Source organism: Hevea brasiliensis, chromosome 7, assembly GCF_030052815.1.
Source record: "Hevea brasiliensis isolate MT/VB/25A 57/8 chromosome 7, ASM3005281v1, whole genome shotgun sequence".
NCBI lineage: Eukaryota > Viridiplantae > Streptophyta > Magnoliopsida > Malpighiales > Euphorbiaceae > Hevea > Hevea brasiliensis.
In genome coordinates this window covers 8,261,618-8,274,493 of record NC_079499.1, presented here as the reverse complement: position 1 = coordinate 8,274,493, position 12,876 = coordinate 8,261,618, and the positions used below count along the sequence as shown (strand labels likewise).

Genomic DNA, 12,876 nt, shown 5'->3' with positions numbered 1-12,876 from the left:
TGTTAGGGATCATGTCCACAAGATGATTCGGCTGATTGAGCAGTTGGAACATCTTGACTTCAACATGAATTTCCAGCTACAGACGAATTTGATCCTTCAGTCCCTTCCTGAGTCTTTTGGGAATTTTGTGACAAATTTCCATATGACTCAATAGGAATGCACCTTAGCTGGTTTACTCAACATGCTGGTTATTGCCCAAAAGAATATGCCGGGCAATAAAGGAAAAGAGGTAGCTTTGATTGCATCTTCTTCTGCTGGAAAGTCCAACAAGAAGAAGGGCAATAAGAAAAAGAAACCTCAGATTTCTGGTCCTTCCAAGAAAATAGCTAAACAGAAAAGGAAGACTAAAGCTGATGGAGGCAAAGGAAAGTGTTTCCATTGCCAAAAGGATGGGCACTGGAAAAGGAACTGCCCAGAGTATCTTGCTTCTCTGAAGGACAAGAAGGATACACCTTCGGAAGGTATGTCCATATCTTGTTATTTAGATTCTGATGATACTCATAGTTCATCTACAGCTTGGGTTTTAGATATCAGTGCGCTTCTCACATTTCTAATGATATGCAGAAACTAGAAAATAGTAGCAGCTTGCGTTCTCAAGATATTAGAGTCCGAATTGGCAATGGCTCAACTGTTGAAGCTTTAGCCATAGGATCTAAATCTTTTTACATGTTTGGACATGTTTTGTGTTTGGATAATATTTTATATGTACCTGATGCTTTTAAGAACATCATTTCTATATCTAGTTTGACTAGAAATGGCTATGAATTTCAGTTCACAGATGATGTTTGTAATATTTATTTTGGAAATAAATATATTGGTTTGGGTTATAAGAATGATGGTCTTTATTATTTGGATAATAATGACAAACACAAATTGAATGCAAGTGATCTAAAAAAATGCAATGCCATGGTGAAAACCAACTCAAGTTCAAAATATATTTGGCACTTAAGGTTATATCATGTTGCAGAAGATAGGATTGCAAAACTGGAGAAAATGGGGATTCTATCCTCATTGAGCTCTGAGCCTACTCCAACTTGTGAATCTTGCCTTCAGGGCAAAATGACTAGATCACCCTTTGTTGGACAAGGGCAAAGAGCTGAAAATATTTTGGAGCTAATACATAGTGATGTATGTGGTCCATTTAAAGAAATGGCTAGAGGGGGCTTTCATTATTTTATTACCTTTACTGATGATAAATCAAGATTTGGGTATTTTTATTTGATGAAATACAAATATGAATCCTTTGAAAAGTTTAAAAAATTTAAATCTGAAGTAGAAAATCAAACAGGAAAGAGTATTAAAGCTCTTCGATCAGATCGTGGAGGTGAATATTTGAGTACTGAATTTCATGAATACTTGAGAGAGCATGGCATTGTTTCTCAGCTGACTCCTCCAGGAACGCCACAGCTGAATGGTGTTTCTGAAAGGAGAAATCGTACCCTATTGGATATGGTACGTAGTATGATGAGCTATACTGATATGCCAATCTTCTTTTGGGGATTTGCATTAGAATCAGCTTTGTATATTCTGAATAGGATTCCATAAAAATCAGTTTCTTCCACACCTTATGAGATATGGCATGGAAGAAAACCAAGTCTTAAGCATGTTAAGATTTGGGGTTGTCCAGCTTATATCAAAAAGCTGAACACTGATAAATTGGAGACCAGATCAGAAAAAGGTCGATTTGTTGGATATCCAAAAGATAGTTTTGGATATTATTTTTATTTGCCTACTTCACAAAAGGTTGTGATAAGTAGAGATGCCACATTTCTTGAACAACAGTTTGTTCAAGAAGGAGGCAAAGGAAGGCAAATAGAGTTAGAATTGGAGAATTCTGACCAACCAACAAATCAGATGGATATAGATCCATCTAGTCAACCTATACCCGTTGATGAAACATCTACAGCTATTCCTCGTAGAACAACCAGGGTATCTCACCCACTAGTGAGATATGGTTTTCTTCATGAAGAAGAACAAGAGTTGTCTACTCATGAAGAAGTAGATCATGGAGATGATCCACTTACCTATGAAGAAGCTATATCATATATAGACTCTTTAAAATGGATTGATGCTATGAAATCCGAGATTGATTCCATGTATAAGAATCAAGTTTGGGATCTTGTTGACCCACCTGAAGGTATTATACCTATAAGGAACAAATGGGTTTTCAAGAAGAAAATTGGTTCTGATGGAAAGGTAGAGACCTATAAGGCAAGGCTAATAGCGAAAGGGTTTCGCCAAAGGCAAGGAGTCGACTATGAGGAGACTTTCTCGCCTGTTGCCATGCTTAAATCAATTAGGATTTTATTAGCAATAGCTGCATGCTATGATTATGAGATTTGGCAGATGGATGTCAAAACAGCTTTTCTCAATGGATACATTGAAGAAAACATTTTCATGGAACAACCTAGGGGTTTTGAATCCCAAGATGGTTCCAAGGTATGCAAGCTAAAGCGATCCATTTATGGGTTGAAATAAGCTTTGAGGAGTTGGAACATCCGTTTTGATGAAGCCATTAAATCCTTTGGTTTTATCAAAAATGAGGATGAGCCATGTGTATATAAGAAGGTTAGTGACAGTGCTATCACTTTTCTTGTCTTATATGTGGATGACATACTGTTGATGGGTAATGACACAGGTATGTTGACAACAATAAAGGTATGGTTGTCAAATACATTCTCCATGAAAGACTTAGGGGAGGCAACCTATATTCTTGGGATTTGCATATATAGAGATAGAGCGAAAAGAATAATTAGTTTATCCTAAAGTCTATACTTGGAAAAGGTGTTAAAGAGATTTAACATGCTTGATTCCAAGAGAGGATTGTTACCAGTGAGACATGGTATCCACCTTTCTAAAGAGATGTCTCCAAAGACACCTGAAGAAAGAGATAAGATGGCTAGGATTCTATATGCTTCGGCTATTGGAAGTTTAATGTATGCAATGTTGTGTACTAGGCCGGATATCGCATATGCTGTTAGTTTGACTAGCAGGTATCAATCCAATCCAGGTTTGGAACATCGATAGTCACAAGAATATCCTTAAGTACTTGAGAAGAACTAAGGATTTATTCTTGATTTATGGAGGTGGAGACTTGCAATTAGATGGTTATACTGATTCTGATTTCTAATCAGATATTGATGATAGAAAGTCTACCTCTGGATATGTGTTCATTTGTAATGGAGGTGCAGTCAGTTGGAAGAGTTCCAAACAGAGCACGACTGCAGATTCCACTACAGAGGCTGAGTATATTGCTGCATCGAATCTTTGCAAAGGAAGTCGCTTTGGATAAAGAAGTTCGTGAAGAACTTACAAGAGTTCCTTCCATTGAGTCGCCAGCCCACTACACTGTGACAACAATGGAGCAGTCATACAGGCTAAGGAACCAAGGTCTCACCAGAAATCCAAACACATAAAAAGGCGCTACCACATTATCAGAGAAATAGTTGGGCGAGGCGATGTAGCTATGCAGAAAATAGCATCAGCTGAAAATCCAGCTGATCCATTTACTAAGCCTATGTCAGCACTCGATTAGGACCGACATCTTGAGAAGATAGGTCTAAGATATTGTAATGAATGGCTCTAGTGCTAGTGAGAGATTGTTAGTAGTATGCTCTAGAGCATATCATTTAGTATGTATTTTGTACATATTTTTATTAATAAAAGGCATTTCCATTTTTCCGTTTACATAATATATTTATGTGTAATAGAAAAGGTCCATTGATATTTTGTTAGAAATATTATTCTTAATTTGTTAAGAATATGAGTGACAATATTTTTAGCACAAAGTATCATAAATAGGTTCACAATCGAGGATACTTCATAATAAGGACATGACTTATCCAGAAAGATTGTATTCATGTTTGTTACCAAGTTATTTATATGAGATATAAATAAGATGGAATGGTGAGTCTCATGCCATATGCCAAACATGATATACACTTATAAATGATAAGTAGGCCGAACTAGTGACACTTATGACAAGCACATGGAGTTTACTCTTGTCAATGTTTTGTCATAAATCATATCAGTGCATATAATCTTTAGACCTGAGATAGTACAGTTATCTTCTATATAGGTAGTTTGAGTTTGATACTGATTTCATACTTGTACTATGTATGGGTATATGGGCATGTGTTGGCTCCTACTAGTTATATATGGAGGTAGGTGTTGATCAAGATGTAATCTGTTCCTCTAAGTAAATAGAGATAAAATCCTATGTTCATTTAATTGTTCTTGATGTTTCAAGTTCCTGGCCAGGACAGATAGATTTATTTAGAAAAGAGTTTCTGATGAGAAAATCTTTTTAATCAAGAAGTGGAATTAAAAGAGAACATAATATTCATAGCAAATGGAGTTTGACATAAACCATGACTCCAGCTTGAGTTGGGATTTTGTAACAGAGAGATTCTAGTGCATGGTAACATATGATTATAGGTTCATTTAAGGTAAACCTTATTACTAATTGAGCGGCCATGACATGCTATGCTAGGTGTTAACCATGATTTATGAGGTTCTAAATTTTTATTTAGAAAAAAATAAATCTTGCATGATGCATGTGACCCTAGGTGAAAATTTTTGAATTCAATAGTATAAACTTGTGTTTTTCACGCTTCCGCTCCTTCAGAATCTTCCACCTTTTTACCCATTCTAGGGCAGATCTCTGAATCATATAAAAGCTCCTTTATCTATTTCTTTCCATAAGGAAAAAGGGAGAGGGATTTTCGGCAAGAAAGAAGGAAAGGAAGAGGAGGACGGGAACCATTTTGCAGCAATAGTAGAGGACATTTCTGCTACTCTCCAGCAGCTGATACTTCATCATCCTGCTAGGTTTTTCTATTCCTTAGCTTAGATTTTCATTATTTCTTCATCTCTATACTTGGGTTTTTCTTGAAACTATGATTTGTGAGTAGTTATTTGATATTCTAGAGATGGGTTTTTAAATATTGCTTTGTGTTGTGGTTTTGAACTGATTTAGTAATTTAAATGAGATTTGTTGCGTTTTGATTTATTACTTGTGAGCTTGTTGCCTTGCTTGATGAATGGGCCCTCATTAAGTTAAGTATTAATCCTTGACAGATGGACTGAAAAGTGAATGTTTGGGATAGATAATCTTGCAATAAACTTAGTTTTCTTGGTGTTAGAGATAAGCTAAGAGGATTAAGGGGACTTTCCTAAATCAATTAGAGCTTTAATTGGGTTTTTGTTAGGTTTGAAATACCGTGAAAACAGGGTTTGATTTAATGAATACCAACTTTGAAATGCTTGAAAAAGGTTTGAAAGAACTAAGAATTGATTTCCCTCAAAATTGTAATTCTCATGTGTTTGGCTAAATTAGGGATAAACCACATGCAAATAATATTAAAAACCCTATCTCTAGAATCACTTTAATTTTTATTGAATTTAGATTTAATTCCTCCCAATTTCATAATTAGCAATTTCAATATAAATCTTGGTAATCTAGTTTAATTAATTTAGTTAATTGTTTGATTTAGCTTAAATTCCTCAAATACCAATCTTAATTTTTAAATTTCATTTTATATCTTTAAATTTTACCATTCTAATTAGCTTATCCTTTTATTTTCAATTTAAGCACAATTCGCTGTGGGAACGATATTATTTTTAAAACTATACTACTGTGACCCGTGCACTTGCGAAAGCACACCAAGTTTTTGGCACCGTTGCCGGGGAATTGTTTGTTTTTAAGTTGGATTTTAATTATTTTAAGCTGATTAGAATTTTTATTTTCTTTTATTTTCACTGTTATTCCTTGTGTTTTTCAGGTACTTTTCTTGTTTATGAGACGACCGAAAAGCACAAGTGATACTGAATAGTTGTTTAACCCTGAAATTGAAAAATTCTATCGAGCCAACAAAAAGGAATACAAGAGAAGAAAGGAAGCAGAAAAAGAAGAACAACAAAGATTTGACCAAGAGGAGACAATTGAAAATATGGAGAATCAAAATAGAGCTATTGGTGGAGATAATAAAGGAAATGAGCAAAACAGGAAAAATGAAGTTGTTAATCAAAATGATCCTCAGAGAAGATCCATGTTAGATTATGCTTTTCCTAGATGTGCAGATGTGAGAGATAATAGACCTATCATTGGAGCTAATCAATTTGAGTTAAAGACTGGTCTCATTCAAATGGTTCAGAATTCACAATTTGGAGGTAGTCCATTTGAAAATCCTGATTCTCATTTGAAGAAATTTTTGATGATATGTGGTACACAAAGGCAGCCTGGAGTTTCAGATGAAGTGATTCGGCTCACCTTATTTCCATTCTCTCTTCGGGATTCAGCATTAGAGTGGTATGACTCACTTCTACAAGCTACTATAGCTACTTGGGAGCAGCTATCTCAAGCTTTTCTATCTCAATTTTTCCCACCTGGGAAGACCACTCATTTGAGGAATTTGATGGTAGCTTTTAAGCCAAGGGATGATGAAACTTTTATGAATCTTGGATGAGATTTAAGGAGCTTGAAAGGCAATGTCCTCATCATGAAATACCAAAATGGATGATTGTTCAAAATTTTTACACCAGAGTTACTCCAGCCATAAGAAACACAATTGATTCACAAGCAAGAGGAGATTTCATGAGAATGACAAGTGAAGAATGCTATGATCTATTAGAGAAGATTGCTCATAATACCCATTTGTGGGGAAATCCAAGAGCACTTGAGCCAAAGAAGGCTGGGATTTATGAACTTGACTCAGTTAGCTACATGAATGCAAGATTTGATCAGTTGACTCAGCTTCTTAGTGATTTTTGCACAAAGGCAACAACCTCAACTCCTACAACTATGCAACAAGTTGCCTACTCAGATGGAACCCAAAGTTGTGGAGTTGATTACTCTTCTTATGGTGATGATTATTTGCAAGAACAAGCTGCCTATGAAGGAGGTTATCAACAAAAACCTATGGGAAATTCTTACTCTAATTTGAACAACTCAATATGGAGACCACAAGCAACTTTTGCTCAACAAGGTCAAAGCTCAAATTATGCTCATAACCAGCAGTATATGCAGCAGAATAGGCCTCAATTTCAGCCTCAATTTCTCCATCCTGCAACCACAACCTGGATATCAAGCAAGAGCACAACAATCCCTTCCACCTCATGAACCGAAGCCAACCTTGGAAAGCATGATGGAGAAATTTTTTGCTGAACAAAGCAAGATGAATAGCAAATTGGAGGAAGAAATGCAACATATGAGACAAACCATGGATCAATTACAAGTCCATAATCGTATGTTAGAGACTCAATTGGCTCAACAAGCAAGCTCATCGAGAAGCAAATCCTATGGCAAACTACCTAGCCAACCACAAAACCCTTATGAACAATGTAAGGTTGTGACCTTAAGAAGTGGAAAGAAAGTTGGTCAAGAGAGTAAAAACAAAAGAGAAGAAAAAGAGAGCACAAAAGAAGAAAATTTAGTTGAGAGCAAGAAAAATGAAAAAGAAGAAGAAAGCAAAAGTGAGCAAGATGAGGGAGAGAAACCATACATCCCACCTGAGCCTTATAAGCCCACCCTTCCCTACCTTCAAAGATTCATCAAGCATAAGCTAGACAAACAATTTGGCAAATTCCTTGAAGTGCTAAAGAAGTTGTATATCAATGTGCCATTCACTGAGGCACTATCCCAAATGCCAAGTTATGCCAAGTTTTTAAAGGAGATTCTTACCAATAAGAGAAGGCTAGAAGATTATGATACCATCAACTTGGGAGAGCAATGCACTGCTATAATTCAAAAGAAGTTACCTCCCAAATTCAAAGATCCGGGTGTGTTTTCCATTCCTTGTCATATAGGTGATAATTGTGTGGCAAATGCCTTATGTGACCTTGGAGCTAGTATTAGCCTAATGCCTCTTTCAATATATGAGAAGTTGAATATGGAAGAGTTGAAGCCCACAAACATGTATCTTTCATTGGCTGACCGTTCAATTAAGTATCCAGAAGGCATTCTAGAAAATGTGCCTATCAAGGTTGGGAAATTCTACATTTGATGCATACATTTTGCATAGTCATTTAGGTTTAATTTCATAGCCATTTTATTTGATTATTAGTCACTTTTAGCTAATTTCGTTAGTTATTTAGTTAGTTTTTCATAATTGTCAATTTTGGATTAATTTGTAATTTTTACTTTATTTTGTAGGAAAAATGGTGTTTTTTAAGGACTGAAAAGAAATTTTGCCATTGAGGAGTGACCTCTATAGCCAAAGATGTCAAAAACAAGTTTTCAAGCTGAAATATGCATTGACCAAATTGTGCATAACTTGCCGCATAAGCTATGTGGATCTGCATAAGGAGAAAAATCACTGTTCCAATACCTACCGAATGGTGCATAAGGAGAGTGCATGGCTTATGCAGATTCACGCCTCCCTTATGCAAACTCACGGAAATGTGCATAACCTATGCGCCAAGTCATGCAAGCATCGCTGAACTGAACAGCAAAATCGCATAAGGGATCGCATAACTTATGCATCCACTTATGCATCCACAAAGGTTTCATTAATGAGCTGGCAGAAGATTCCCTCAGAAAATCCCTCCTAAAACACACCATTTTAGGGCTCCATGTCAGAAAATGCTATATATAGCCCCATTTCCCATTTTAGAAAGGGAAGAAAAGGAGCAGAAAAGGAAAGGAAGAGGAGAGGCAGCAGCTGAAGGGTCACATTCACCTTCCACACCATTTCCAATCAGATTTGGAGATTTCTTTCTTTTCTTATATTTTTCCTAAATTTCTAGTGTTTAGTTTCTTGTTTCTTAGCTTAGATTGAAGCTTTATTTCCATTTAAACTCATAATATCTTGTAAGCATTATGGATAGTGAGTAGTTTACTTAGATTCTGGAGTAAGGGTTGTAATATTTGAGATATTTTGTGGATTTTGATTGGGTAATCCATATTTTGTGGTCTTAATGAGTTTTATTCATTTTTTGTGTGCTTAATGACATGCTTAGTGTAGGATCCCATTAAGTGATGTTCTCAATCCATGGTTGAGGCACCGAAAGGAGAAGGCACTGTGATAGATAATCAAGAAATTGGACTTAATTAACTTAGACCTAGAAATAGGCTAAGGATTAAGAGGATTCACAGATTAATTAAAGAACCTAATGGTTCTTAATTAACTCTAACTCCACGAAAGTAGGATTAGATTGATTAAGGCACTCTTTGTCTCACTCGAAAGGGTATTCAAAGGATTTAAGAATTAATCTCCTTAAAACCCGTAAGTTCCACAAGATTGGATAACCAATTTGAAATCCCAAAATAGCTCCAATATGAAATCCCGAACTCCGGAATCACCTTTTTATCATTGTCAATTTTTAATTGAATTTAATTACTTGCCATTTTAAAATCTTGCCATATTTCAACTTGCTTATTTCAATTTGATGCAATTTTAGTTCAATTAATACATTGTTGAATAGATTATTAATTTTGCACATATAGATTTCATACTCAATACCCATCAATTTATTACTTTAATTTCAAAAATAGTTCAATATAATCAACTTTTTATATCAAAAATTCAATCATTAACACAACTCCTCGTGGGAACGATATCTTTTCTATATTACTTGTACGACCCGTGCACTTGCGGTTGGGCCATATCAAGTTTTTAGCGCCGTTGCCGGGGAGTTGTTTGTTTTAGATTGAATTCTTGATTATTTTAGTTGTTTATAGTTTTATTTTTTTTATCTTTTCATTTTGTGTTTGTTTGTTCTTTTTCAGGTACTTTTAATCTTTTATGAGAAGAGCTAGAAGCACAAGTGACACATCCTTATTGTTCAATCCTGAAATTGAGAAATTTTGTAAAGCCAACAAGAAAGAAACCAGAAGAAGAAAAGAAGCATTGAGAGAAACTGAATTAGAAGCAGACATGGCTGATGAAAGAATTAGAATTGATTGTGGTAATGCTGGAAATGGTCGAAACAATGAAAATGAAGCCCAAGGTGAAGAAGTTGTAAATGCTAATCTGCCTAGGGGAAGTATGATGGATCATGCTTTTCCTCGTTTTGATGACTTGAGAGAGAGCATAGCAAGCCCAAGAATTGATGCAAATAGCTACAAGATGGATTTTGGAGTTCTTCAAATGATTCAGAATTCCCAATTTGGGGGACATCCTTCTGAAAATCCACACACACATCTGAAGAAGTTTGCTATGATTTGTGATATGCAAAAACAACCTGGAGTGTCTGATGATGCAGCAAGATTGAAGCTATTCCCATTCTCTTTGAAAGATAGAGCATTGGATTGGCTTGATTCTTTACCTCACAACTCCATTACAAATTGGGAGCAACTCACTGATGCATTTCTTGCACAATATTTTCCACCTGGAAAAACTCAAGAATTGAGGAATCAAATGACAGCTTTCAGACCAAGAGAAGATGAAACTCTCTATGAGTCATGGATGAGATGGAAGGAATTAGAGAGACCCCACATCATGCCATTCCGAAATGGATGATAAATCAAAATTTTTCCACAAATGTCACTCCTGCAATTAGAGGGATTATTGATACTCAAATAGGAGGAGAATTTATTATGAAGCATGAAGATGAAGCTTATGAGCTATTGGAGAAAATTGCAAAGAATACTCATCTTTGGAGTAGTCCAAGAGGACCAGCTCCAACTCAAAGGAGGCAAGCTGCTGGAATGTATGATCTTGATCCATTCAACATGATTAATGCAAAGTTTGATGCACTTACAAATGTTTTGGCTAAGAAGATGGAAGACTTAAGTATGTTGGTTAGTTCATCATCATCATCTGGAAGTTCACAACAAGTGGCTTATGCAGAAGGAAGTACCAGCTGTGGAGTAGACTATGGAGAACAAGCTGCATATGTTGGTAATTATGGAAACAAACAAATGGGGAATTCTTACTCTCAAACTTATAATCCAAATTGGAGGAATCATTCCAACTTTTCATGGGGAAATCAGCAAAGTCAAGTTCAAAATCAGAATTTTCAATCACAACAGCAACAAGGAATTCCATATCAGCAAAATAGGCAACCATTGCCTAATTTTCAACAGAAAAATATGAATCCTCCACCAAAATAGCAAGAACAAAGTTCCACCACAGAAGCTTTATTGCAACAGATTCTTGCTAACTAAACTAAGCATGATGAGGAGATGAGAGAGATGAAAGCAAGGCTGGAACAGATGCAAACACATAACAGAATGCTGGAAAATCAGATTGCACAATAAGCATCTTCCTCAGGTACCAAGTCTTTTGGAAAACTTCCAAGTCAACTAGAAAACCCAAGAGAGCAGTGTCAAGCTATTACTTTAAGAAGTGGGAAAGTTGTAAATAATGAGAAGAGTGAAAAAAAATGAGAAAAGTGAAAATAGTGAGAAGAGAGAAAATGAGAAAGAAACTGATGAGAGTGAAAAACAAGAGAGTGCAAAAAAATGTAAAGAGAAAATTGAAGAGAAGGAAGAGAAGTATATACCTCCAGAGCCTTACAAGCCACAACTTCCCTTTCCACAAAGATTTCAAAAAGCCAAGCTTGATAAGCAATTTGGGAAGTTCTTAGAGGTTTTGAAAAAGCTATACATAAATGTGCCTTTTATTGATGCTCTTTCAGAAATGCCCTCTTATGCAAAATTCTTGAAAGAAATTCTCTCAAACAAGAGGAAACTTGAAGACCATGAAACTGTAGCTTTGACAGAAGAATGTAGTGCTATCCTCCAAAGGAAACTTCCTCCAAAGCTCAAGGATCCAGGGAGTTTTTCAATTCCATGCCACATTGGGGAATCATGTTCTACAAAAGCTTTACGTGATTTAGGGGCTAGTGTTAGCCTTATGCCCCTTTCCATTTATGAGAAGCTCAATATGGGAGATCTAAAACCAACCCACATTTCTCTTCAGTTAGCTGAAAGATCAATTAAGTATCCCGAAGGGATTTTGGAGAATGTGCCTCTGAAGGTTGGAAAGTTCTATATACCTGTTGACTTTGTCATCTTGGACATGGAAAAGGATTCTAATATTCCAATTATCTTGGGAAGACCCTTTCTAGCTACAACAGGAGCATTGATTGATGTTAAGGGAGAAAAATTGACTCTTAGAGTTGGTGAAGAGCAATTGGTTTTCAATATTAATAACACTATGAAGAAGCATCATTCTGAAGCTGATACTTGCTTGAGAGTTGATATCATTGATGAGCTAGTTGAAGAACACTTCAGAAAGAAATATCCAGAAGATCCACTTGAAAATTGTTTGGTTCATGGAGGAGGCATAGACTATGACAACCCTCATGTGGCTGCATATGCTCAACATTTAGAGGGTAGTCCACCATTCATTTATGCTCCAGTTTTTCAACTCACACAAAAGGAAAAAGCAGAATCTAAGCAACCATCATTCAAGGAAGAAGATGCACCTAAGGTAGAACTTAAGCAACTTCCTTCTCAGCTCAGGTATGAATTTCTTGGCACCAATAACACTTATCCAGTAATTGTAAATGCAAACTTGAGTACCTTAGAGGCTGATAAGTTGTTAAAAGTGTTGAGGCAATTTAGGAAAGTCTTAGGATATACCATATATGACATTAAGGGAATAAGCCCACACTTTTGCATGCACAGAATTATTTTGGAAGAAAATTGTAAGCCATCTATTGAACATCATAGGAGGTTGAACCCAAATATAAAAGAAGTGTTAAAAAGGAAATTTTGAAGTTGCTTGATGCAGGGATCATATACCCTATCTCAGACAGTACTTGGGTGAGCCCAGTACATGTTGTCCCAAAAAAGGGTGGAATAACAGTGGTTAAAAATGAAAATAATGAATTAATTCCCACCAGAACAGTGACTAGTTAGCGAATGTGCATAGATTACAGAAAATTAAATGTTGCCACTAGAAAAGATCATTTTCCACTTCCTTCATT

At 35.9% G+C, this 12,876-nt stretch overlaps 1 non-coding gene across 1 annotated transcript; it reads right to left on the bottom strand.

The window, feature by feature from the left end:
• Positions 1–6,401: 6,401 nt before the first annotated feature.
• LOC131181816 (small nucleolar RNA R71) lies at positions 6,402–6,507 on the bottom strand. Its single transcript, XR_009150293.1, has one exon. It is a non-coding gene; the product is annotated as a small nucleolar RNA R71 (small nucleolar RNA).
• Positions 6,508–12,876: the final 6,369 nt, after the last annotated feature.